Here is a 25,795-nt window from a genome sequence, read left to right as displayed (position 1 = left end):
GATTGTCGATCCTTTGGTCTTGTTTTCCTCATCTGTGAAATAATTCTGCTCTTACTCTCACCGTCACTAATGCTAAAACATTTAAAATGTTGCTAGGCGGAACTTGTGCTAGGCAGAATTACAGTTCCCTGAAGATTCCTCCTCCTAGTCCGAGAACCTGTGTGTGTGTGAACTCACATGGCGAAGGACCTTTGCACATGAGAGTCAGGTAAGAATTTGAAGTGAGGAAGATTATCCTGAATTAGCTGGGGGCGGGGCAATATGATCACAAGAATCCTTATGAGCTCAAGAGGGAGTCGGGTGATGTGTTAACGGAAGCAATCAGAATTATGCTGCATGAGGAAGACTTATCTGTGCATTGGTTGCTGGATTTGAAGATGAACGGAACCGTGAGCCAAAGGACACAGGCAGCCTCCAGAGGCCTGGAAAATCAGAGAAACAGATTCTCCTCTGGAGCTTCCACAAGCAATGAAGTCCTGCTGGCAACTCTTTTGTGTCTGTAGTTGTGTTTTTAGATGAAGCATACCTGACATCTAATGTTACCAATACCTTGATTTTAGCCACGTAAGACCCGTTTTGCACCCCTGACCTCCAAAAGGTATAATAAACTTGTGTTCTTTCTAAGCCATTACCTTTACTGTAGTTTGTTAGGGCAGCAATAGGAAACTAATATGTTACTTTAGTAGATTACTGGGATGATTTAAAAACTTAATTGATAATGAGAAAGTGCTTTGTAAACTGAAGTATTATAAATGTTAATTATTATTAATAAAATTAAAGTGGGTTCTAACAACTCTAATTAGAAGGATGAGGTCTGTTGCAAACAAAATCTAGATTAGAAATGGGCTAGTGGGTCTTTGCCATTTTCATCAACTTTAATAGGGTTTCTCTCAAAGTGAATTAACAGAACCATTAAAAGCAATCCCTCTGGGACCAATCTGAAATTAATTTTTGAGCTTGATCTCCACAACATTCTCTAAGCCATAAATTAAAAGGAAGCAATAATTCTTCTCTGAGTCATGCATTTGCTTCGGTAAGAAGCCCGCTGGTGCAGTGCACAATGGCCTGGGAATAAAACAACCTTGGCGGGTTGAAAGTGTTTAAGCTAAAGAAAAGTCTGTTATATATGCCATAGCCCCTTGTAGTGTAATCCTAACGATAGACTGATTATTTTAAAAATGTGCAGTCTGCGAATATATAGAGGAAACGTTTCCAGTAGTACTAAACGCAAGAAGGAACTGACTTTCTTCCGTCTTAACTGCCTCCTCCCTTCCCCTGGCCTCACCCTCTGCCACCAATCAGCCTTCATGAGGAAATACAATCACACCTTTTTTGGCAACAGACTATAAAACAATCCAATCGGTATAAATTGTTTGAAATTATCCCTTTTTAGCCCATAGTTTCTTCCTTTGCACCCCTGGGAATTATTTTACATTCAGCAACAATGATATTTGAAATTTAAGTCAACCTAGATGTTTGCTTGAAACAATTCGCATGCATAGCATGATGTAGAAAAATGATTAATTGACTACAATCATCACTGTTTAATTCACTTCTACATCCTCAACATTCCTAGTTCATCCTTGCAGTGATTTTCAAAAGCATGTCGATTATTGAAATTAAAACAAATTTGTCTGTTACAGACATGACTTTGGTTTCAAACGGACTCTGATAAATCTGTCCAATCCAGCCCAAAGGGGGGAAAAATAACCCCGGACGTTAAGAAGGATCTGGCTTATCTAGTGGATATTGTAGGGACACCTACTCCATAATTTCACTCAGGACCTTGAAAGAGAAAGTGTTCCTTCTGAGTTAATTGCTGCACAGAATTATTTTTGATCTAGCAATCACACAGCAGAAGCCTCCCGCGGAGCTCAAGCCATAAGAGTTGTGGGAATTGTAGTTTGTTACAAAAATAGAACAGCTGAGCATGCGCAGGAAGTTCTGCCTCCAGCAGTGCAAGAATGCCAGGGAAGTATGGGTTTGATTTGTAAGGAATTCTTCTGGGCTCAAACCTAACACGGGTAGGTGTGGCACGCCTCTGTGGGTGCACAGTTTGGACAGTACAGAAAACGGAGAGAATTTGGGTCTGCTTTGGTGTGTCAGTGTTCAGCTTCTTGGCCTTTGTCCAGTAGAACTACATTTGAATTGTATTTTTGCATTTGTAATCCTTGTCTTGAACTGCACCAGCTGCTGCAAAATGTAGACTGGCACCTGCCTGTGCTCGGCGTTGAACTTCCCCATCCAAGTCCTTGGACACCTTCTCTCAGAACCTGGAAAGAATTTGCTTGTGAAAAATCTTAAATGTACTCAATCAGGCATATGAAAGTCAGGCATTTTAATTTATAAGTGCAGTTTGGAAATTTTAAGGGGATTTAATTAAGTTTTTAAATGAGGCTGGTTATTTTAGGAGGAATTTAGTTTTCGTAACTCGAGTTTATCAAACGCTAATCAAAGTTTCCTCCAAAAGTTGGTCTATTTTGTCTAACGTTTATTAGGTTTATAAATAGATGAGAAGATTTGCAAGTTGAATTTAGAGCAAAGTATGTTTCAAGTTTTTTTTTTAACTTTAATAAGCAAAAATAAAACTAAAACACAAATAAGTCTAAATAGCTCTTTTTATGTAAATAGGGAGCCTTGGGTAAAATTACTTTGACACCTTTGGCAATTCTCCCAACTGGCATATGTCTTTGAAAATGCCTAATTCCTTCTGCATTGCCATGGCGTCTCTTTGCATCATTGTTCAGCCTCGGGTGGACATCTTGAGAGTACTTTCTCCAAAACTCCATGCGCCCAGTGCTCTCCTGCTTGGGTGGTCCTTTGTAATAGATTTCTGAGGCTTTTTACACAGTCGCCCCCTACTGGTCTGTCTGGAGGCCTTCCCAGGTGAACTCCCTGTTTCCCTTCCTCCCTACCCCCTGTCCTCTTATTTTCCCAAAGACCCCTCTGTCTTTGAAACTCTACTCTTCCTCCTTACTCCCATCACACCCCAGGCACTAGCCTACTTTCTTTAGTCCTCTGTCCTTTGGTCAGCTTCGGTTACATCTGGTTTTTTGGTTTGGAAATAGCAGGGGATTTAGATCCATGGGGAGTAGAGAATGAGATTAAGGAAGGCAAAACCTCTACGGGACAATAAGAATTTAAGTCCTTTATCAAGCTAAAAATATTCTTTGACTCTTCTCTGTGAAACAAGTTGTATTACAAATATAACTCCCGTCCTAGCTTGGTATCGACCTAGCTTCCAAATAGGGGAGCAGAATTATAGAACCTGGAAAATAAAGGGGGTGGGGAATGCAGTCCTGGAGCTTCTAGATAGAACACTCTTGTCCGGCATTGTAATAGAGTAAATGGCAATTTTTATTTACATTTTATTTCTGCATATCATTTCCACTATTTGTCCAATCTGTCTCTCTCCATCAAGATGATGATCTCTTGACGAAGCCTGTTTTGTGTGTTTGCTTGAATCTTACCGTGGTAAGAACCCTTCACATGAGATCTACCTTTTTAACAAAATTTTAAGTGTACAATATATTGTTGACTATGGACTAAGCCTTTTGTTTCGTTTACTTAATTTTCTTAGGGCAGTTTTGGGTTCATAGCAAATGTGAGGAGGTAAGTAATTTTCCCTCTATCCCACTGTGGTCCGTTTGTTACAACTGGTGAACCTGCTCTGACGACATAATCATCCGATGTCCTTAGTTTACATTATGGTTCATTGATGGTGATATACATTCTTGGGTTTGGACAACTGTATAATTACATCTATGTAATTATCTACCGTGATAGTATCATACAGAATAATTTCACCCATCTAAAAATTCTCTGTGCTTACATACCGATTCCTCCCTCATCCGACCCCTGCCAACCCCTTCGATATTTGTCTCCATATATTGCCTTTTCCAAAGTGTCGTATGGTTGGAGCCAAACAGTATGTAGGTAGCCTTTTCAGATTGGCTTCCTTCACTTAGTATTATACGTGACAGTTTCCTCCATGCCTTTGTATGGCTTTTTCAAGAAGATTAATAGGAATCCCTCTCATCACCAGGTGCTTGTGTTCTGGAATCGACATGTTCTCTTGTTCTTGATATGGCTCTATGCCCAAATTCTTCAGCCTCTGCTTACCTTTTTAGTTTCCCGGTTTGCCTTTCGATTTCCTCCTAACTGCAGCCCTGTCCCCGACCTTTCAAATCATTAGCACTTTATCTCTAAAGCCCCAGCCTCAGGTTGATGGGCCATGTATCAAAAAGCCCAATAGTTGGGTACACCATGTCTGCCTCTAACAAATGAACCTACTAGACGGAGATACATGATCTGCCTGCGTGGTTAGTACATATATCTGTGGTCTTATTCCCACACTTGGACGATGCCCCCTGGAGAGAAGTATCAGCCCTGACTGAAACACAGGGTCCCCCATATCCTCGAACTTTATTATTTCAACTGCTGGTTTTATCCTTTGGGGGAAAGTCCTGCCACCTGGTTCATTTCCCCAGCTCTAGACCCTTCCATCCCCTGCTGTCATTACTCTTCCTGCTGCCCTGCTTGTGCTCCCAATGTGCAGAGAGCCCATGTGAGTTATAGCCGTGCATATCCGCAGTCCAATTATAATTGATGTTCACAGGCCTGTCCCTAAGTCACTCCAGGAGCTAAAGGTGCCTTCTAAATCATCAAGGAAAGAATAAATTATGTTCACTAAAATTTTATTGTTCCCATATTTTTTAGTCTTTGAAACCTGGTAATCCACATAGGAAATATGGTTAGCTCTGTAGTAATCAGCTTCATCAACTGTCCATTTTGAATAGCTTCAGATTTACTGCCTTCGGAAAGATCTCGATGATTGAATATCTCCTTCCACGTTGGGACATTGACATCCCATATGCAGATTTCAGACAGAGGTTAGTATAGTGGGAAGATAATCTCTTGCACATGAGCCCTCAGCTCCTCGGTGGTTCATGCCAACAGTCTCGACTACCTGCTGGTTCTTTTGTTTCCGTCATTGACATTCATAGGTTACCTCCCTGATGATTCTTAATAATGAAATGTCCATATTGTGGCAGCCGGAGGTGCTCACTCCAGATCCCCTGTGTTACCTTACACTTGGTGCAGGTAGTGGGGCTGTATGGCGGAGGAAAAGGTGAGTAGAAAGCATGAGTATCATTTCTGAGCCGATGCGCCTAAGGGCCAACGTACCATCTCCATTTTCTTGCTTCTCCTCCGTCAGGAAAAAGAGAATCCTTTCAGTGACTAAAGATGCCACATGTTGAGATGCAGACAGAGCCCACGCTGGAAAGCTGTCTGACGCTCTGAGTCACTCGACGGAAAGAGAGCAGAGTTGTAGACTTTTGAATCCAACTTTGCATGATGGGCCATTTGGGAATATGTTTGATTCCACTGAAACAGCGGGGTTATTTGTCACTGTGGTGTAGCATTAGCTGGGCATGTAGGCAATCCTTAGAACGAGAACGTTGGTCTCCCCTCATCCATCCATTTCCTTGCACGTGTCCTGGTTGTCACCAGAAACTAAACGTTTTGCAGAGATTAAATCTTGAGTATCCTGCTCTTCAAACACTATCCCCTGTCCTTCCATCTTGTGCTGATGTCTCAACTCCATGAACTCGTCCCAACCTTAGTTTCTGTTATGCCCTAACCCACTCTATACCCTCATTTCCTTCCTTGCCCAGCTTATATTGTTTAGTCTACCACTAGGACAGTTCCCGTGCACATAACTACAACTACTTTCTCTCTCTCTGTCTCTCGCTTCATGGCATAACCTCAGCCTAGGTTCATCGTGACTTAAAATTTCCAGTGGCGCCTGGGTGGCTCAGTCAGTGAAGCATCTGACTCTTGATTTCGGTTCAGGTTACGATCTCATGTTCCTGAGATCGAGCCCCACGTCGGGCTGTGTGCTCTCAACGTGAAGCCCGCTTGGGATTCTCTCTCTCTCTGCCCCTCCCCTGCTCACACACCCACTCTTTCAAAATAAATTTTAAAAACGACAAAAAATTAACTCCAGTGTAGTTAACATATAGTCTTATATTAGATTCAGGTGTACAATATAATGATTCAACAATTCTGTACGTTACTCAGTGCTCATCCCGATAAGTATACTCTTAATCCCCTTCACCTATTTCACCCATCCCCCCACCAACCTCCCCTCTAATAACCATCAGCTTTTTCCTCTGTAGTTGGTCTGTTTTTTGGTGGGTCTCTTTTTTCCTTTGTTTGATTGTTTTGTGTCTTAAATTCCACTTATGCGTGAAATCATACAGTATTTATGTTTCTGACTTCCTTAACTTGATATTATCCTCTGTGGATCCATCCATGTTGTTGCAAATGCCAAGATTGCTTTTTTTATGGCTGAGTGATAGTCTATCGCGTTTTTTTCTTACGCCGATTCTTTATTCATTCATCTATCAAAGGACACAAAGGCTGCTTCCATAATTTGGCTATTGTAAATAATGCTGCACTAAACATAGGGGTGCATATATGTTTTGGAATTAGTGTTTTCATATTTATTGGGTAAATACTCAGGGGTGGAATTATGGGATCATATGGTAATTCCATTTTCAGTTTTCTATGGAACTTCCACACTGTTCCACAATGGCTGTACCAGTTTGCAATCCCACCAACAGTGCCCACAGTTTCCTTAGTCTCCACATCCTCACCAACACTTATTTCTTTTGTTTTTTACTTGAGCCATTCTGACAGGTGTGAGGTGATCTCCCATTATAGTTTTGACTTGCCTTTCCCTGATGATAAGTGATGTTGAACATCTTTTCAAGTGTCTGTTGGCCATCTGTGTGTCGTCTTTGGAGAAATGTTCGTGTCTTCTGCACATTTTTAATTGGATTATTTGTTTTACTGTTGAGTTGTATAAGTTGTTTATACATTTTGTATACTACTCTTTATTGGATATGTCATTTGCAAATATGTTTTCCCATTCAGTACGTTGTCTTTTAGTTTTGTTGATTATTTCCTTCACGGTACAGAAGCTTTTTATTTTGACGTAGTTCAAAGAGTTGTTTGTTGGTTTGTTTTTGTTTTTGTTTTTGCTTTTGCTTTTTGTTTTCCTTGCCTCAGGAGACACAGCTAGAAAAATGTTTCTCTAGCCAATGTCAGAGAATTTTACTGCCTGTGTTCCTTTCTAAGCTTTTTATAGTTTAGGTCTCACATTTAGGTCCTTAATCCATTTTTAGTTTACTGTATGGTAACTCAAGTGTAAGAAAGTTTCATTCTGGTTTCATTCTTTTACATGTAGCTGTCCAATTTTACCAATACCATTTGTTGAAGAGACAAGAAAGTCTTGGATATTCTTCTCTGCTTTGTTGAAGGTCAATTGACCATATAATCTTGGTTTCATTTCTGGGCTCTCTATTCTGTTCCATTAATCTTTATGTCTGTTTTTGAGCCAGTACCATACTGTTTTGATTATTTCAGCTTTGTAGTATATCTTGAAATCTGGGATTGTGATACACCTAGCAGTATTGTTTTTCTAGGTGGCTTTAGCTATTTGGGGTCCATACAAATTTTAGGATTATTTGTTCTTGTTCCATGAAATGGTGTTGGTGTTTTGATAGGGATTGCATTAAGTCTTTAGATTCCTTTGGATAGTATGGACATTTTAAAACTATTTGTTCCTCCAGGGGCACCTGGGTGCCTCAGTCAGTTGAGCATCCAACTCCTAATTTCGGCTCAGGTCGTGATGTCACTGTGAGTGCAAGCCCTGCATTGTGTGTGGTGGGGAAGCAGGGAGAGGGTGGTTTCTGCGCTGATGGTGCTGGGCCTGCTTGGGATCCTCTCTCTCTCTGCCCCTTCAGTGTTTTTTCTCCCTTTATCAAAATAAATAAACGAACTTAAAAAAATTGTTCTTGGGTCGCCTTGGTGGCTCAGTCGTTGAGCGGCCGACTTTGGCTCAGGTCATGATCTCATGGCTTGTGAGTTCGAGCCCCATGTCAGGCTCTGTGCTGACAGCTCAGAGCCTGGAGCCTGCTTCTGATTCTGTGTGTCTCTCTCTCTGCCCCTCCCCCACTCATGCTGTCTCTCTCTGTCTCAGAAATGAATAAACATTAAAAAAATTTGAAAAAAAATTGTTCTTCAGTCCACGATCACAGCATTTCTTTCCACAGGTATTTTACTCCTTTTGGTGCAATTGTAATTGGGATTCTTAATTTCTTTTTCTGCTATTTCATTATTAGTGTATAGAAATGCAAAGGATTTCTGTATACTGCTTTTGTGAATTTACTGAATTCATTTATCAGTTCTAGTAGTTTCTTTTTGGAGTCTTAAGTTTAAGTATCATGTAATCTGCAAATAGTGCAAGTTTTACCTCTTCCTTACCAATCTGGATGATTTTTATTTCTTTTGCTTGTCTGATTGCTGTGGCTACGACTTCCAGTGCTATGTTAAATAGAAGCGGTGAAAGTGGATATCCTTGTTTTGTTCCTGACTTACAGAAAAAATTCTCAGTTTTTCACCATTGAGCATGATGTTAGCATGATGTGGATTTTTCATATATGGCCTTTATTATGTTGAGGCATGTTCCCTCTACACTTACTTTTTTGAGTGTTTTTATCATGAATGGATATTGTACTTTGTCTTGTGCTTGTTCTGCGTCTATTGATAGGATCAGATGGTTTTCGCCTTTTCTCTTGTTGATGTGAGGTATTTCATTGATTTGCAAATATTGAACCACTCCCGCATCTCAGGAATAAATCCCGCTTGATTGTAGTGGGGTGCTTCCTCTGTGTTTTCCCTTGAGATGCTTTCATTGGTGGGTAGGCTGCAGTCGGACCACATGTCTGCCCCCAGCCAACTGCTGGGGCTGAAGGCGTACTGGGTATGCGGGGGTTATCTTCCCATTTCCCTGAGGCAGGATTCTCTTTGGAGTGGTGTTTTCCCCTTTGGGGCTGTTTTCCCAATGCTGTACTTGTGCCACTGCTTTGGATGGGCTCTGGACGATGGTGTATTGGATGGGGAAGTTCTACGGGAGAACATGGGGGCAGCTCATTTGGTGCCAGCAAGGTCTGTGCTGTTCCACTGCTGGATGTATCCCGGAGCTGAGGCCTGGCTGGAGGGCGCAGGCCCACAAGAGACTGTGGAGGTGGGACAGGATGTTAGCAAGCTAGTTGGAAGGTGTTGGCACTGCATTGGTTCTGGCAGGCATCCATGTGTCTAGGCTATAGGGTGGCTGGGGGATGGGAGTGGCAGTGGTGGTGAGGGGTGATGGTGCCCGCCGGCTTGTTGGGTCCTGGAGATGTCTTCTAGAGATCCCTGCCCCTTTCACACCCACCCTGAGACTAGTAAGTAAATCTCCCTGTAACCTAGGTGTTTTTCAGCTTCTTCTATGTAGTTCTCAGTGGGGCTATTTGTTGTGCTGAGCCTTTACGGGTGGGGACTCAGCTTCCTATCACTGTGCAGCTCAGAGTAAAGACCACTGATTTTTAAAGTTGCAGGTGTTAAGTCCCGCTGATGGTAAGAACTCAAGGAATTAGGCCCCTCTGGTTTTCAAAGGCAAATATTACGGGGATTCATCTTCCCCGTGCAGGTTCCCAGTGCCTGGGTTTACTGGTGTGAGGGTTTGTTTCTCCTCTCCGTGCCCACGGCATCCCTACCTCCCGCAGACCGTTGTGTGGGTGCATTTTTCTGTAGACCAGATCTCTGTCCTTTCTACCTTTTCGACGTGGCCTCTTCTCTACATTCAGCTGTAGAGAGTCTGTTTTGCCAGTCTTTGGGCCATTTTCTGGGTTATTAAGGCTGATATGGGTGTTATCTGGTTGTATCCATGGGCTAAGGTGCACCTAGGATCTTCCTACTCCATCATCTTCCTCAGAAGTCTAACTCTGCCTTTCTTGAAACACACGTCTTTTTTATGTACCAGCAAATGGCCAAAGCTGGGGGGGGGGGGGGTTGGAAACATGTAATTCTCTGGTCAGATTCTAATTTCTATTTCATTATTCCTATTATATTTTTCATGTGTGTTCACTCTCACATTATCTAAGATGGACAGTTCATCTTATTCTCTATTCAATTTCCCATCACTTTTTTCCCCCTTGTCATTCTCAGCTGATGAGTTTGCCTCTTATTGAGAAGATGTGAGCAGTCTGAAAAGCGATTTTACGCACCTTCACTACCAAATCTACCGATCCACTTGCTTCGTCCACCTCTTCTGCTATTCCAACTGCTGCCTCAGGTGAACTGTCCTTGTTCCTAAAGCCAATCCCATTCGTTGCTCACTGGGTCCCTTTCTTTATGCTTCGGCAGGATTATTCATTTGTAATCCTCTCTGTTTTCTCTTAATTAAAAATTTCCCCTTCTTTACTTAGTCATCCCATCAGCATAAAAACATGCTCTGATATCATTTAGCATAAAAGAAGGACTGAAAAACCTCAATAACCATATGTGTTCCTGCAGCTCCTTTACCACTTCTCTGCTGCCCTTGACAGCTCAGCTCCTGACGGGTGGTCTACATGTCTCCTCTTCCCATTTCATCCTGAACTCCGTCCCGTTAATATTTTACACAGATCATTCTAATGAATTCGTTCTTTTCAAGATCTCCTCCAGCCTCCACATTACCAAGTACAAGATCCAATCTTCATTTGCATCTTACTTTATCATTTGACATAGTTGGTCGACTCATCCACACTGAAATGATGTCTTCCCTTGATTCCAAAACCTCATTCTCTCAGTTCCTTCTACCTCACTGTCATTTCCTTCTCCTCCTCTTTTCTCATCGTCTTGGCATGACACGGGGCTCAGTTTCCACGCCTTTTATCTTCTTTTACCTTCCCTGACTCCCTCGTCTCTTTTGATTCTGTGGCTTTAATACCTATCTCCCCTCCAGACATGGTATTGAAACTCCAGACAAGGTGCACTATTGTGGAATAACTCAATGTAAAGAGCACCACGTACTGTTGGAATTTATATTTGATTTTGATTTCATACCCTCACATGCAGGAAGACAACTTTTATCATCTAAGCTAGAAAGTGAATCCTTAAAATATTTTACCAATTCCATTTAAGTTTTTAAGTCATTTGAATATTCTGACAGATGAGGAGAAGCCAATTATACTCACAATTAATTCCAGAAGCGTTAAGATTGAACTTTGGTGAATTTGTTTCATTTCTTCCATAAGAGAGTAAGATCAAGTTAACTTTTTCTGGCAGTACTTTATATGCTAACTATTCATTTTTCTGTCTGAGTGTAGAAAGGGGTCTCTTTGTCTCTTTTGCCAAACTTTCCTCACAGCTCTAGGGGAATGTACGCAAAGAGTGCAAAATACGTGAGTCAGTAGTGTGGAGACAGATTACAGTTAAGTAATTAAGTTGCTATTTAAGTAATTAAGGCTGCGTACAGGACACGAGGTTTAAAACTTGGTTTCTTAAATATAAATTTTAATCCTTTTACGTTAGATCCTACTCTGCAATGGTATGTTAAACTTTGTTTTCTGGCTTCTCATGGAAAAACTTGTGTGAACAGAGAAAAATCATTCAAAATTGTAACAGCCTTGAAAATCACAAAGTATGGTCAATAGTTGTCCAGAACCGTGGTGATATTTGTCGTAACCACGTCTGAATGGGGCTCTTGTAAACGGGCGTAATGGGAAGAGCTCTGGACGAGAAATCATAGCACCTATCACCGAGTAGTGGCTTTCGACGAATTACTTCTCTGTGGGTACTAGCTGCCTTACCTGAAAAATAATGAGGGTGAACTCAGTGGTTTGTAAGAGTCCATCTGGGGACTTATGTCTGATTGACGAGTTTTTTTCTGTTGTTGTTTTTTCCTGTATCTTCAAGAAAATTGAAGAGATTGAAAGGGAATTTGTGCCTTTCTTTTTTGCGCGTGTTATGAATTTTGCAGGCTTGGGCTTACGAGTTCCTCTACTTATTGTGAAAGCAAATCCTGTCTTTATGTTCCCTGAAGTGGAGTCCATGTTTTCTCTGTCTAGTGCCCTTCTCACTTTACAGGGAAGTGCAATCCTCCCTTTTGCAAATTGCTCATTCTCCTTCCCTAACCATGTAATTCTCTTGATTCTTCAGTAATCTTGAATAATTCATTTCCTCCTTCAAAATGATGATGAAATCCAACTGCTCCAACCCTAGATGACTTTTCTCCTGCTCATGCGTGATTGGTTGCAGAGTCAGGCATGTGACCAAACTGGGGCATCGACATTTTTCCTGGAATTGTTAAGCTAGAGGTGAAGGCAAAAAGGCTTTTCCTCACATGTGATGAAGTTGGGAAACAGGAAGCAGGTGGCTTCACGTTCTCTTGTCCCCTGCTCTGTAGAGAAAGTTGGTTTTAGAGCACAGTGTGATGCAATGAGAAGCCAAGGGAAGGGACGACAGTGATGGCCTTACGTATTATTTGAACTTGGCCAGCTGAGTTACTCTGCTTCCTACAGTTAAAAGAGCCTTCCAAGAATTCTACTTTTTGCTTAAGTTAGAGTTTAGGTTTCTGTCTTTTGCAACCAAGATTAATTACTGACTTTGAATTTCATAGCCAGTCTGTTGTGGAAATTTGTGGTGGAAGAAATAGTCTTTGTTCTTTCTTTTCTCTAACCTCCCACACACCTTTTTAAGCTGTCAAAATAATTGAGGACATATGGAAGGATTCTGCTGTAAATTAGTATCAATCCTTCAAAAATGGCTTACTATTGTTCTTGTCCATTCTATGCCTTTTCTCTCTTCTTCTGGTAATAGTCCCTGGCCCCAGGAATGAGGCTTTGACTCAAGATGCCATAATTACTTTTTTTTTCTTTTTTTTATGGCACGGTGATTAGTTCAAGATGCAAGCATATAGCCCAAGCCATACCAACGAGTGCCTTTCTTTGGATGTTTTCGAATTAGACCAGAAGACATGCCTCTTAGACTCTTGGACCATAGAAGTACTATCATATTGGTCTGATATGTCCATGGCTGTGTCGTCCACACACAGGATTGAAAAACTGCGTCCTTAGTGGGAGAGAATTAAGTTGATTGGCAGAAGAGACAAAACGTTTGGAAAGAGTCTCCATGCTGTGGAGCTTCTGGTTCCACTCGTCACCAGCTCAAGGCCTACCGCCACAGCCGTGTTCTTCGGTGGCAGATGCTGAGATGGGGTTTGGCATTCTGGGCAGTTTTAGGGATCGATGCCCATGGATCATACACTGGGAAGTGGGTTGTACATGTTGTCTTGCAGGGGAGGAGTCTTGGCATTGTCTTCAGTGAAGGGAAGAGTGCCAGCTCTTAGTAGGGGTGCGTGGGCTCCTTCTATGGGTTCCAAAGATGCAGAATGCTCTGGGGTTCAAAACTTTGAGGGGCCGTTGCCCTGGTGATCCCTTCCCACATGAAAGTGCCCCGACCAGGTCTTGAGCCTCATGTGACAGCTTGCCTTGGTTATTTTCCCTCTCTGGAGTCTGATCATTCTGACTATTAAGCCAGAGTCAAATCCACTAATTGTTGTATTGACTTGCTTTTCCTTATGTTGGAGGAAATGCAGCCTCCCTGTGAGGGGCCAGAGAGGTCTTCTGCCTTTCGTTTTCATTTCTCACCTGTACCTTTTCATTAACTTTGTCCGGAAGAACAGTTTCAAAGTTCCCATGACCAGAAACATCAGCCTCACCTTGGATCTTGTCAAGCACGTAAATTCTTTGGCACCTCCTCGGGCCTTCCAAAATAGAAAGATTGTATCAGGGCCCAGAAATCTGTGTTTTACCAAACGTCATTTTGATTCATGGTGCGGTCAGAGCCACGGTGTTGTCAGTGTCCCCTAGTAGCCATTGGGGCACATCGCCTCTTAGTTGCAAAGTCCTAGCCCCTGTCAAATACATGAATATGTCGTGTCACCAGTACTTTCCCTCCTGGTATGCTGTCCCCATCCAGCGCCACTGCTGGTACCAACAAATGCATCTCGGCCTTGTGCAGGGCTGTCCAGGTCCTACCCGCCCAGTGGTTGAGTCCCTTTTTGCAAAGGCTGGTTTTACATTAGGATTCTACCACTCACTCCCGAAGGAATCCTGACTTAATACACCTGCAACCCTTAAGTGTATCTAGGAGAAATGTATCTTTTTAATCACAGCGTCGACGGTGATCCTTTAGCACCACATAATCATGTCACACACTGCTGCTTGCCACGTGCTTTCCTACGTTACTTCGCGTGGTCCTCGCGGCGAGGCGGGTAGAGCGGATTCTGCCATAGGTGCACACGGCTCTCTGCATCTGTGGATCCTGCTGAGTTTTTCTTGTATTATGATATGAAACATGATCAGGTGAAACAAGGTAGAAACTTCTGGTTGTTCAGAGCAGTGCAAGATGCTCCCATTCTTTTATTGCCTTTAATTGAAACCTGTCCCTGTAACCTCAGGAGGACTGAAAAGATAAAGACCTGTCCTCCAACTTCCTCAGAGGCCTTTTCTGCAGGATTCGCTGTCACGAGCATGACACAATCTATCCACAAAGCATATGACAGTGTTCAATGACAATATTCCTCACAGGCTCTCCGGGTAGATAGGCAGTTTCCAAACGACACACTTGACCCGATCATTTTGGCACTTTAAATACGAATCACCGCTCTCTGCTGTGATTTCCATCCGTGGCTGAGACAGGTGAACTGCTCTATCCATTGCACGCTGTCTGTACTTTGCATCTACATTCTTAAGCTCCCAGTCGTGCAAACTGAAATCAGTAGGCTTTGCTCCTGCACATGTTTGGTTGCAGGTATTTCCACCAATCAACTAGAAAACATGAGTTTAAACACCTCGGAGGAGGCTGGTATTAAGTTAGATATTATGGCAGAGAAAAGCAAAGACATGAGACACAGCCTCAGTCTAAAAAGACTCCCTCTGCTAAGGTGAGTGTCTTAGGTTGGTTCCACAGGTTCTGTGTTCAAGGAATTCTCCTGCAAGTGAGTAATTGAGGTCATGTTATCAGAAAACTCTTCAAGGGAGTGAGAGAAACCAGACAGAACGGGAAGAAGCCAGACAGAAGGGTGGTTTTAGAAAACATCTGGCCTGGGATCGTTCTCATCACAGAACCCTGGAGAGTGGATCGTATGGCAGAGTTTGTCCTTCACAGAGAAAAGGGGACGAGGCTGTTTTACCTATGGCATTAGTCACTGGCTATGGGTTGCCTCCAGGCAAAGGAGGCACAACACCCCAGATGTCTTCAGTAGAGACAGCAACTCCTGTCAGCCAAGGACACTCTTCTGGAGAAGGTGGCAGGCATGAAACTTTCATAGCCAACCCCTCCAGTAGCCGAGCGAAGGGGGATCAGGGAAGCAACAGCTTCTCGTGTAGGAAAAATAATTACCTGTATTTCTAATAATAATGATAGGGCTGTTAATAACAGCAAACGGTTATACGGTCTTTAATACATGTGCGACATCATTTTTAAAGCATCATAGCTATAGACTCAGTTAATCCTTATGATGCTCCTGTGAGGGTAGGTAGTAGTATTATCCCCCTTTTACAGGTAAGGAAACTATGAATGATCATGACCCTGGAAATGACAATAGGAAGCGAGGGAAAGCAAAACCCAGGCACCGTGGAGAACGCAATTCAGGCGATATGTCTGTGGGCAAAAGTGGCTAGACCTGGTGTTTGTCTGGAGGATGACTATCCAGATAGGGTTCTGACACAGGTAAGAATCAAGAAGTACACTGATGAGGAGGAAGATGTTGGCAGGAACACTCTTCATAATATACTTACCAACAATATAACTACATTTCCATAATAACCTGGTAAGATAAGGATTTGGATTTTAGAGAAAACTGATAATCACAGTATTTGTGATCAGCTTCACTGCACTCAGGGGGGGGGGGGTCTGAGTAGCTCTTTACTGCCCAAACGGGAATAGAGCGTTTTCAGCTGTGACAACTAAAAGACTAGGTTCAATGTTTGAAGACTGTACGGATTGAATCGTGTCCTTGTACAAGTCAGGTGTTGAAGTCCTAACCGTCCTTGTGACTGTTCTCAGAGGCAGGGCTTTTAGAGAGGTAATGAAGGTCAAATGAGCTCATAGGTTGGCCTGAATCCAATATGTCAGGTGTCTTGAGAAGAGGGAGAGACGTCAGAGATGTGCACACAGAGAAAAAGTCCTAGGTAAGCAACATGAAGCCAATGTTAACCAGTGACTGAAACCGTCATCACTAAGTACTTTGAATGCACCATTGGGCTTTAGAATATAGTGAATCTATACATGTCGTTCAACCTGATACATTAACTGTACTAGTTTCCTCGAGCTGCCGTTCCAAAGCACCACAGATGGGGTGGCTTTCACAGCAGAAATTAATTTTCTCACAATTCAGAGAGTAGCAGTTGAGTATCAAGGTTTTGGGCAGGATTGGTTTCTCCTGCGGCCTCTCTCCTGGGCTTGTGGATGGTGTCTTCTCTCTGTGTCTTCTGCGTGTCCTCATCTGTCCTTAGGAGGACACCACTCATTGGATTATGGCCTACCCTAATGACCTCATTTAAGGTTAATTACCTCTTTAAAGACCCTGTCTCTAAATATAGTCCCATTCTGAGGTTAATGGTGGTTAGGACTCCAACGTACGAATTTTGGAGTGGGACACCATTCAGCCCGTAACACTGGCCGTTTCTGAAACATAACCTCCGAGTACTTTGTACACGTGATGTGTTCCTCTCCTGAGAAAATTGGCTGCAGGTGTTTCCTTTTGTATTCGTTGGTTTGCTTTGTACCAAGTGACTTTGCTAAGAAAGCTACAGCTGATTGGATCGGCGGCTGACTCAGAGATCATTGCGAAGAGGGCTGGCCTCCTATGAGAACTCTAACAATGCTGCTTGCATTTGAGCAGAGAAAATCAACCACACATACTTTTTGTCTTGGTGGCTTTGAATCCATAGCATCCAAAGAGAAGATAGAAACAGGAGGTAAAGCAGAGACAGAGAGATGCTGAATCCTAGGAATGGTGGGGTGATGGGCATGGCAGCCACAGATGCCTCTGTGTTGAAATCAGCCTCTGTTGCCTGGGCTTCCTCTGCATCGATGTGTGTCACTAGTTACTGGTTGGCTTAAGCCAATGGAAGGCACTGCTAAGAAATGTGATTTCAGGTAGAAGAGGACAGCCACGGTATTTTTCCCTCTCCTCCTGTCCCAGCTGGTGTCTCAGGCAGAGACTATATCATCTTCATGATTCTAGCTCTGCCTGAGAGCACCTTCTTTGATAGTCAGACTTTCCTTCCATGGTTCCATTTTCCTTCAGGTGGCTGCCCTCTGTGGAGTCTAGTAATGCTGTCTTCTCCCTTTGTCTCTCCGGCCCGCAGGATGAGAGCAGATTTTAGCTGTTTTTAATGAGCACAACCATCCCTCACGGGCTTCTCACCTCTTTCATCATTTGTGAAACCAGTTCTTCTATTAAGTTCCTCATACTTGAAATACCTGAAGAAATTTCTGGTTTCCTGACTGGACCACAGTTCCATCCTTTTCTAAGGCGATGAATTCAAGAGTCGTCAAGACAACACCTATTCCACCCTTTAATACGAATAGCATTCTGTTTGTAATCTTTGGTGTGCATGGCCTAGGTCATTTTTGGCATTTCTTTGCTGTCTCGTAGGGCCTCACAATACATATCCATCATTTGAGAAAGCTTAAGCCTGTCTGATTTTTACAACCTGGCAGATTCCAGCCTAACTAAAGCAATAATCTCTGAGGGAATAGCACTCTTATCAAAAAGGCAAATTATTTAATCACAGGGTCATAGAAAGGTTAGGATCAGGGCAGATCCTAATAGCAATCTTTGTATTTACATGGATGTTTATCCCATCCAGTTACCTCCTGGAATTCTTAGACTGGGCTCCAGTAGGTAAGGCATACTTAGTTAGAATATGGACCAATTTCACAGATGCTGTAAAATTCCTTTAAGATTATACCCCTTTAAGTTACTCAAACCATAGAGATGGTGAAGGTTATCTTTTTTATTATCCATTTCCTATTAAAGCCTCAGAGGTAACCCTTATAATACTGTTGCAGCAGAATCATGGAAAAATCTTGCATAGCAGCCTGATCAAAGGGGCGGGGAGGAGGGGTGGCAGAGGCAACCTAGGACCAGCACAGCTGTAATTTTTTTAAAGATTCATAGAGGATGCTTATATATATATATCCAATGCTAAGAAACTCTTGTATAGACTGGTAGAATGATACAACGTCCTTCAACATTTTTCTTCCCAATAATCTTTTAGGTGCATGGATTTGCATGCTCTAAGTTGACACATGGCATTGAAAGCATATTTGGAGAAATAAATATCATTTGTCATTGTTTCAAATTAAATCCATACAGGGGCGCCTGGGTGGCTCGGTTGAGTGTCCGACATCGGCTCGGATCATGATCTCATGGTTTGTGAGTTCGAGCCCTGCCTCCGGCTCTGTGCCGTCAGCTCAGAGGCTGCTTCTGATCTTCTGTTCACCCCTCTTTCTGTCCCTCCTTGCTTTCACTCTCTCAAAAATAAAACATTAAAAAATTTAAAAAAAACCAACAAAAACAAAAACCAAATTAAATCCATGCGCAAAGGACTTTAGGATGTTCTGTGAGACACCCAGGGAGACAGCATGAAGTTAAGGTGTCTGTGGAACAGCAATCCCAGAGACCTTAGTCCTGAGTTTTCCAGGCGGTTATAACAGTGCTACTTAGAAAATCTCCTCATTAAATCAAATGATATGAGTTTCCATGTCGCAGTCCGGACTGTTGCTCCCTGCCAGATGATAAATTAATGCTTCTTGTAACACTACTCTGCTGGCAGGGGCTGAGACAACCCCCACCGCACATCATGGTGAATGCACTGACCCCAATCCAGCTGAACAGCAGAATGAGGCAGCCAGAGCTGCTTACGGTAGAGACTTAGGAGTAAGAGGAATGAACCAATTGTCTTAGGCGTGGGCGGACAAGAGGAAAAGCATGGCCCCTGAGAAGGAGCTAGGGCTTTGAGTCTCCTTCCTGGGGGAGACCAGCTTGAGCTAATCTGCTCTCCCAGTTCGTGTCAGAGAGGGGAGGCGAACCCCGTGCGAGGCAACGATGATGGTCTTGGATAGGATTTCACTTGTCCTGCTTCGTGGAAGGAGCACATTCCAAGGGAGTGAGAAAATCAAGAATTAGGAGGCACAAAGCCTCTCCCCACTGACTGCCACCCTGTGGCAATGGATTTGGGTTCAGTTTGCGCAGAAAGCCAGACTGTGGCATCTTTGGGGGAAAGGATTTACCTTCCTAACCTTCCTGACCATTGGAATCCAAATGGACAGGAGAGGGAATGGTGCCAGGAGTGTGAGAGCTTTCACGGAATCTGGGACCACCTGTTTTTTTTAAATGTCAGTTTTATGTCCTTCTGTGTGTGTGTGTGTGTGTGTGTTTTAATGGGTGCTTCTTTCTTATAAAAGGAAAATGCAAAGTCATATAGTGTGCCAGTGTATTTTACTTCTATGATCACCGATTGAAATGATCTGTGTGACGTTATTTAATATTAATGACACCATGGTGGTTAAATGGATGATATTTTACTAACTTATTTGGAAGAGTTATTTGCAGTTATTTTATTAATGTTTTTCTATTTAGGGTATAAGGGTAGGAAGATAAATCACTATGTGTTGATGAGGAAAATAAGGGCAGGGCTCTGTAATTTTTTTTTTTCCTTGAACTTTCATGCTTTCAATGAAAGAACCTCAAGGCATATGCTTCTTTGAGATAAAATACATTTTGCATACTGTCTTCCCCCTCACAACCTGGGCCTCTGCCTCACCCCGTCGGATGTTGGCTCCGGGCATGTCTTATCTCTTCCTAACATGCATCCTGCCATGTTCTATTCCTTAAATGAATGGAAACCTTGTTTAAACAGGGGAGGACTCTAATGATCACCTCACCTGTGTAAATGACTGCATGAGCAGGCTTCGGTCATCATCATTAAAAACGTGTTTACTCGGCAAGTTCTGCTGTATGAGTGACTCTATAAGAATTCTCCACAATAGTTATCCGGAGATGGAAATATAGTTAAGTTACTACTTCCGTGTGTATTTTAAAATGAAAGGTGGCAGTTTAATAAAATGGAAAAGGAGTGGGTTTGGGAGTTAGAGCTTACTTCTGAGTTTTCCATTGACTCCTGATGTAACCTTGGGCAAGATATATGACCTTGTGCAGGCCTCAGATGCTTCGTCTATAAACTGAGAATAACATCCACTTTATTAAGATTGTAGCAGGAAAGAGATGCTCCACGAGAACACCTGACAGAGTTGGCACAGAGTACGAACAGAAACACAATGTTTTGCTTCTCTTTAGTGTTTTCATTTCCCTATTTTTTATTCTTCTTTGAGAATTCATGGGTCACACTGTGTTTGATTACACAGAGGTTTGCGACGGACTTTGTATCTTCAAGGGGCGCCTGGGTGGCTCAGTCAGTTAAGCGTCTGACTCTTGATTTCAGCTCAGGTTGTTATCTTACCGTTCATGAGTTTGAGCCCCGAGTCAGGCTCTGCACTGACTGACAGCACGGAACCTACTTGAGATTCTCTCTTTCTCTGCCCCTCCCCTGCTGGTGTGTGCGTGCACGTGTGCAACAAATAAATAAACTTTTAAAAAAGTGAGTCAAATTTGCACTTTCTTAAGAGAACAGACCAACAGAGAAACTTCAGTAAGCAAACAGCTGTGGAGCTGGTGGGTCAGAGGACGTCCTCTCAGCTCTGGTGATTTTTGTCTTGCCATTTTGATCATTTAGCGTCATCTTTTTATTTTAATTTTAAATCGACTGAATGTTATTAAAATGAGCATGTTCTAGTTTCATGGCGAATTTACATTCTAGAAAGGACTCAATGGGTGGCAACATACTGAATACTTGCAAAAATGATTTGACAAGTTTAGTTCAAAAAGAAAGGGGCGCGGGGCGCCTGGGTTAAGTCGGTTAAGCGTCCGACTTTGGCTCAGGTCATGATCTCGCGGTCCGTGAGTTCAAGCCCGGCGTCAGGCTCTGTGCTGACAGCTCAGAGCCTGGAGCCTGTTTCGGATTCTGTGCCTCCCTCTCTCTCTGGCCCTCCCCCGTTCATGATCTGTCTCTGTCTCAAAAATAAACGTTAAAAAAAAAATTAAAAAAAAAAACAAAAAAGAAAGGGGCGTAAGTGATGGGCCAAAAAAAAAAACAAAAAACAAAAAACAAAAACAAGACAAAAAAAAAAACAACCCCAAACCCTGATGGGCATGAATTCAAGCTGCTCGACTTTCTCAGAATGACCGATGTACAGTTTTAAAGGGCCCACATAAAGAGCTCTTTCTGCAGAGGGTACTAATGTTATGATATCACTGCAGCTGGTGAGGTCAGCTGAGACATTGGTTAGGTAACAGAAAACATGTTGCCCGGCTTCATTTCCTTCTAAACAAGGGCATATTCCATATTTTGAACAGAATACCTATCATTTCACAGATCTAAAAAGAAACTTGGTTTGGGAGCAATGTGATGTAGTAAAAGGATATGAGTTTTGGAGTCAGATCTGTCCAACTGAGGTCATATACCAGCTGGACACATTTGAGGAAGTCATTTATCCATCTGTGTCTCAGTGTCTGAAAAATGGGGACTGTGCCATCCAACTCACCGGCTGGTGGTGAGAATTTAAATGCGATACTGCCTGTGGAAGCGTCTGGTATATACTATATTCCCAATAAGGGTCGCTCTGTGTGTGTGTGTTTTAACCGATATTCTCATTTATAATTTTAATGGTTCAAAGAAACCCCTACAGCCAGGGAGATTTGGAAATCTCACAGAGCTCCCCTGAAGAAACCTTTTAAGGACTCCTGTGAAATAATATCACGAACATATGGAGTAGATTTCCAACTTGAACACACCGTGCCCTCAGGATTAAGATTAAAATTATTGACTTTTACCCACCCTGGAAAGTCTGACAGGAGGGCAACACATTTGACCCCTCACAAACCCGACTGGCTTTGCCAACACCAAGGAGCCAGAAAATGTTAGATGGAGAAATGTGCCTGCTTCCAAGCCTGCAGAATTCCTCTGATTAGAAGTTCAGGGTTCTACATCCAGGTGACCTATTGCGAGACTGACCGTGGCGGCTTCTTAATACCGTGACCGTTTGTTTCCTTCTCTCTTCCGTTTATGTTGATGGCGGTTCTTGGAGATGAAATCACTAGCTGAAGCAGAGCGTTTTCCCCAGCACTAACTTGTTAGCTCATTCCCAAAGCTCTGCTACAGTTGGATGAGGTTCACTTGCTTCTGAGAGGCTGTTGTTTGACGTTTGGATTCCATTCACATGACTTTATCCTTCACAACTCACAGATGATCATTAATAATAAATGCTGTCATGAGTATGTTATGTGAAAAGTGAGATTTAAGAGGCTGGATTTCTAAGGCAAGACCGATGGGGCTGTAGTGGGACATTGAAGTTATAAGGAAACTTCTTGCCTCTCTGAATTAGACTATTAATTATGTCCAATCTCTTTCTCGATCTTTCTGACGGGCCCTCTCAGTGCAGTTGCAGAATAGAATTAGAGATTTAAAAAATGTCAAAACCAAGAGTTCATTAGTCCAGCTTGCTAAATCCACTGGTAAGATAACAGATGAAAATATTTTCTTTGAAGGGTGTTTTTCAAAACCTACAATATCACATTAAAGATAACAAGACTGTATTAATATACGAAAGGTTACTCGAGGCCAAGGCCGGATTTCAGGATAGGAAAGTAAGGTGCTTATGTGTGCATTGATTGTCAGGCAACTGTGACTTAGTGGGAAACAATTTTAATTAAAAAAGTAAAATTCAACTCACATTTTTACTACTTATGTGACTTACTTAGTTGCTTAACTGTACAAAGCTTTAGTTCCATTATCTTATGAATGAAAATAAGGATATCACCATATAGCAATGTTGTAATAAATGTGTAGAATATCTGAGGCAACCCTAAAATGTGGTATGTCCTCAATAAAAATTATGAACACTCATCATATCCAAAAATATATTGTGGGTTTGAATCACCATGATTCACAAAAACTATCCTCGTTGAGAGACAGAAATGATAGATAATTCTAAATGTCCTGCTACTCGTCCAAGGTTACAGAGTGACCTTGCCAATTTGAATGGCTAAGGTCTTGGTGTGCCCAGTATAACAAAATGACATTAGATAACACCAGTCTGGGTCACGAAGTGATAGAACATAATGGTGGTATTGTAGGGTTTCGCGCTAGGGGACTTGGGTTTGCATCCTGGGCATCCGCTTCATATTTGCGTAATCACTTAAAGCTTCACTTTCCACATCTGTGAAACGGTGATAATAGTAATGAATCTTGGGGTTGTTGTGAGGATTATAGGAAGCAACTCAATCAAAATGCTTAGCCCAGTTCTAAGCCCAGAACTCTCTCTGTATTTGGGTGTGTGTGTGTGTGTGTGTGTGTGTGTGTGTGTGTGTGTGTGTAAATTGTGGCAGTATGCACACAACATAAAAATTTACTGTCTTAAGTATTTTTTTCCATCATAACTATTTTTAAGTGCACAGCTCAGTGGTATTAAATATATGTACAACGTTTGACAACTTCACCACCATCTATCTCCATAGTGTCCTCAAGGTCTATTCATGTGGTGTGTACATATCACATTGTGTTTTCCGTCCGTCGATGGAGCTTGGTTGTTTCTACCTATCGTGAACAAGTTGCTATGAACAGGAGTACAAAAATATCTTTGAGCCCTGGCTTTCAGTTCTTTGGGGTATATATTCAGAAGTAGAACTGCTGGATGAGATGCTAATTCTATTTCTAAATAGTTGAGGCATTTTCATGCTTTCTTTTCCATAGTGGCTGAGCCATTTTGCATCAGCACCAACAGCACTCAAGGGTTCCAATTTCTCCATGTCCTCATCAGTATTTGTTATTTTGTTTTGTTTTATAGTAGCCAACATAATGGGAGCGATGTGGGTAAATATATATTTTTAAATAGCGAGTTTGTATTATTATGCATGTGATTGTCTCTTTGGACTATGGTTTATACTTCGCATTGTCCAAATTCCTGGGCAGTGATTAATCCTGGGAGGGTAGATAAGTTAGGCATTAGGACTAGGGAGAGGAGATTCTTCAACAATAGATATGTGTCTGGAGTGGAAGAGGCTAAGAATTCTAAGGCATGGGGTGAGTGAAATAAGTCAGAGAAAGACAAATGCAGTAAAACCTTGGTTTGTGAGCATAATTCGTTCTGAAAACATGCTTCTAATCCAAGGCACTTGTATATCAAAGCATATTTCCCCATAAGAAATACTGGAAACTCAGTTGATTCATTCCACAACCCAAAAAAGTATATATATAAAAATGATTACAGTACTGTAATGTAACACAAAATAATAAAGAATATACAAAATATAAAGAAAAACCAACCAACTAACTTGCCCTTACCTTTGAAAACCTTTGTGACTAGTGTGAGGGAGACGAGAGAGGAGGGTTATTGTGTAGGACGACTTTCGTTATCACTAACAGAATCACTGCTACCCCTTGGCTCAATGGAATCTTCTTCTGCATGAGGGCCATTTTATATGCTCACATGGATGTTGACTGCAGTGCAGTATTAATAAACTCTCGTCATATACCGTATTTAATGTAACTGGCAATGAGGCAGCAGAGGAAAGGGTCTCTATCTGCAGGCAGCCTGACCTAGAAGGAAGCAAAGGGTTCCTAAGCTCACTTTTCTGGGAAAGCAAAGGACTGTCCACAGGTGCTTGAAAGTAACAAAAACTACACTAGTGCCAGTTGGGGCACCTTCCAACGTCCTGAAAAATCACTGATTTCTGCCAAACACCTCGGCCTGAGACCGAGCATCCGAGCATGGGACATGATCACCCACAATCCCGCAGAGAGAGAGAGAGAGAGGGAGAGAGAGAGAGAGAGGATAATCAGTGGCTCAGGTGTGATTGTGTGACTTTCAGCATCACGTACGACTCGTAGTGCCAGACATCGCTCGTTTATCAAGTTAAAGCGTATCAGAAATGCTTGCTCATCTTGCAGAACACTCACGGAACAAGATGCTCTCAATCCAAGGTTTTACTGTATATGATTTCACTTGTATGTGGAATAAAATAAACAGAGTAGACTCTTACATACAGAGATCCAACTAATGATTGCCAGAGGGGAGGTTGGTGGGGGTGGGGGATGGGTGAAATAGGTGCAGGAGGTTAAGAGGTACAGACTGCCAGTTATTAAGCAAGTAGGTCACGTTGACGAAAACCACAGCACAGGGAATACAAGGAGTAACACCGTAATAACATCGCGTGGTGACTACACTTGTCATGGTAAACTTGGAGAATTGTGCTGCACACTGTGTTGTGCGCTTGAAACTCACATAACGTTGTGTATCACCTACACTTTAGTAGTGAGTTAAAAAAATTTTAAGGAGGAGGGGGCGGAAGGAGGAAATAAATCCCTTCGGGAAGAGATAAATTACCTTTTCCTGGCTGTACTAACCCAAGCTATGGCTATAACTCTCATCTTAATTTAATCAAGAAGATATTTCTTTTGGTTCTACGTTGTGGAACTTTGGAGTTCTAGAGATGAGCATCCGAGTGGCCCCCCTGGTAGGGAGGTGACAGGGTGGCTGTGACGGAGAGTTTGCTTCGTAAGTTGCAGTGAGACCCTGCCGGAGAGCTCAAGGCAGCGAGCCCACTTTCCTGACATCTGTGGTTTCTGAGATTGGGTTGAGAGATGCGTCTGAGCTGCTACCAGCTCCGGGTAGGGCAACAAGCAGGTCTCCAAGAAAATCCGTTTCTGTGACCCTAGGAATCCTAAAATTGTAGCAGGAGGTGTACTAGACAAAGGATGAGAAGCCCTCATGCTCCCCTGGGCAAGTG

At 42.4% G+C, this 25,795-nt stretch overlaps 1 protein-coding gene across 2 annotated transcripts in view; it reads left to right on the top strand.

Annotated features, from left to right (window-relative positions):
• Positions 1–25,795, top strand: part of LOC123385663 — a 509,548-nt gene that overhangs the window by 353,124 nt on the left and 130,629 nt on the right. The window lies entirely within an intron of this gene.

This window comes from Felis catus, chromosome B2, assembly GCF_018350175.1.
Source record: "Felis catus isolate Fca126 chromosome B2, F.catus_Fca126_mat1.0, whole genome shotgun sequence".
NCBI lineage: Eukaryota > Metazoa > Chordata > Mammalia > Carnivora > Felidae > Felis > Felis catus.
Note: the sequence above shows the minus strand (reverse complement) of the source record. Positions and strands in the feature narration are given on the sequence as shown.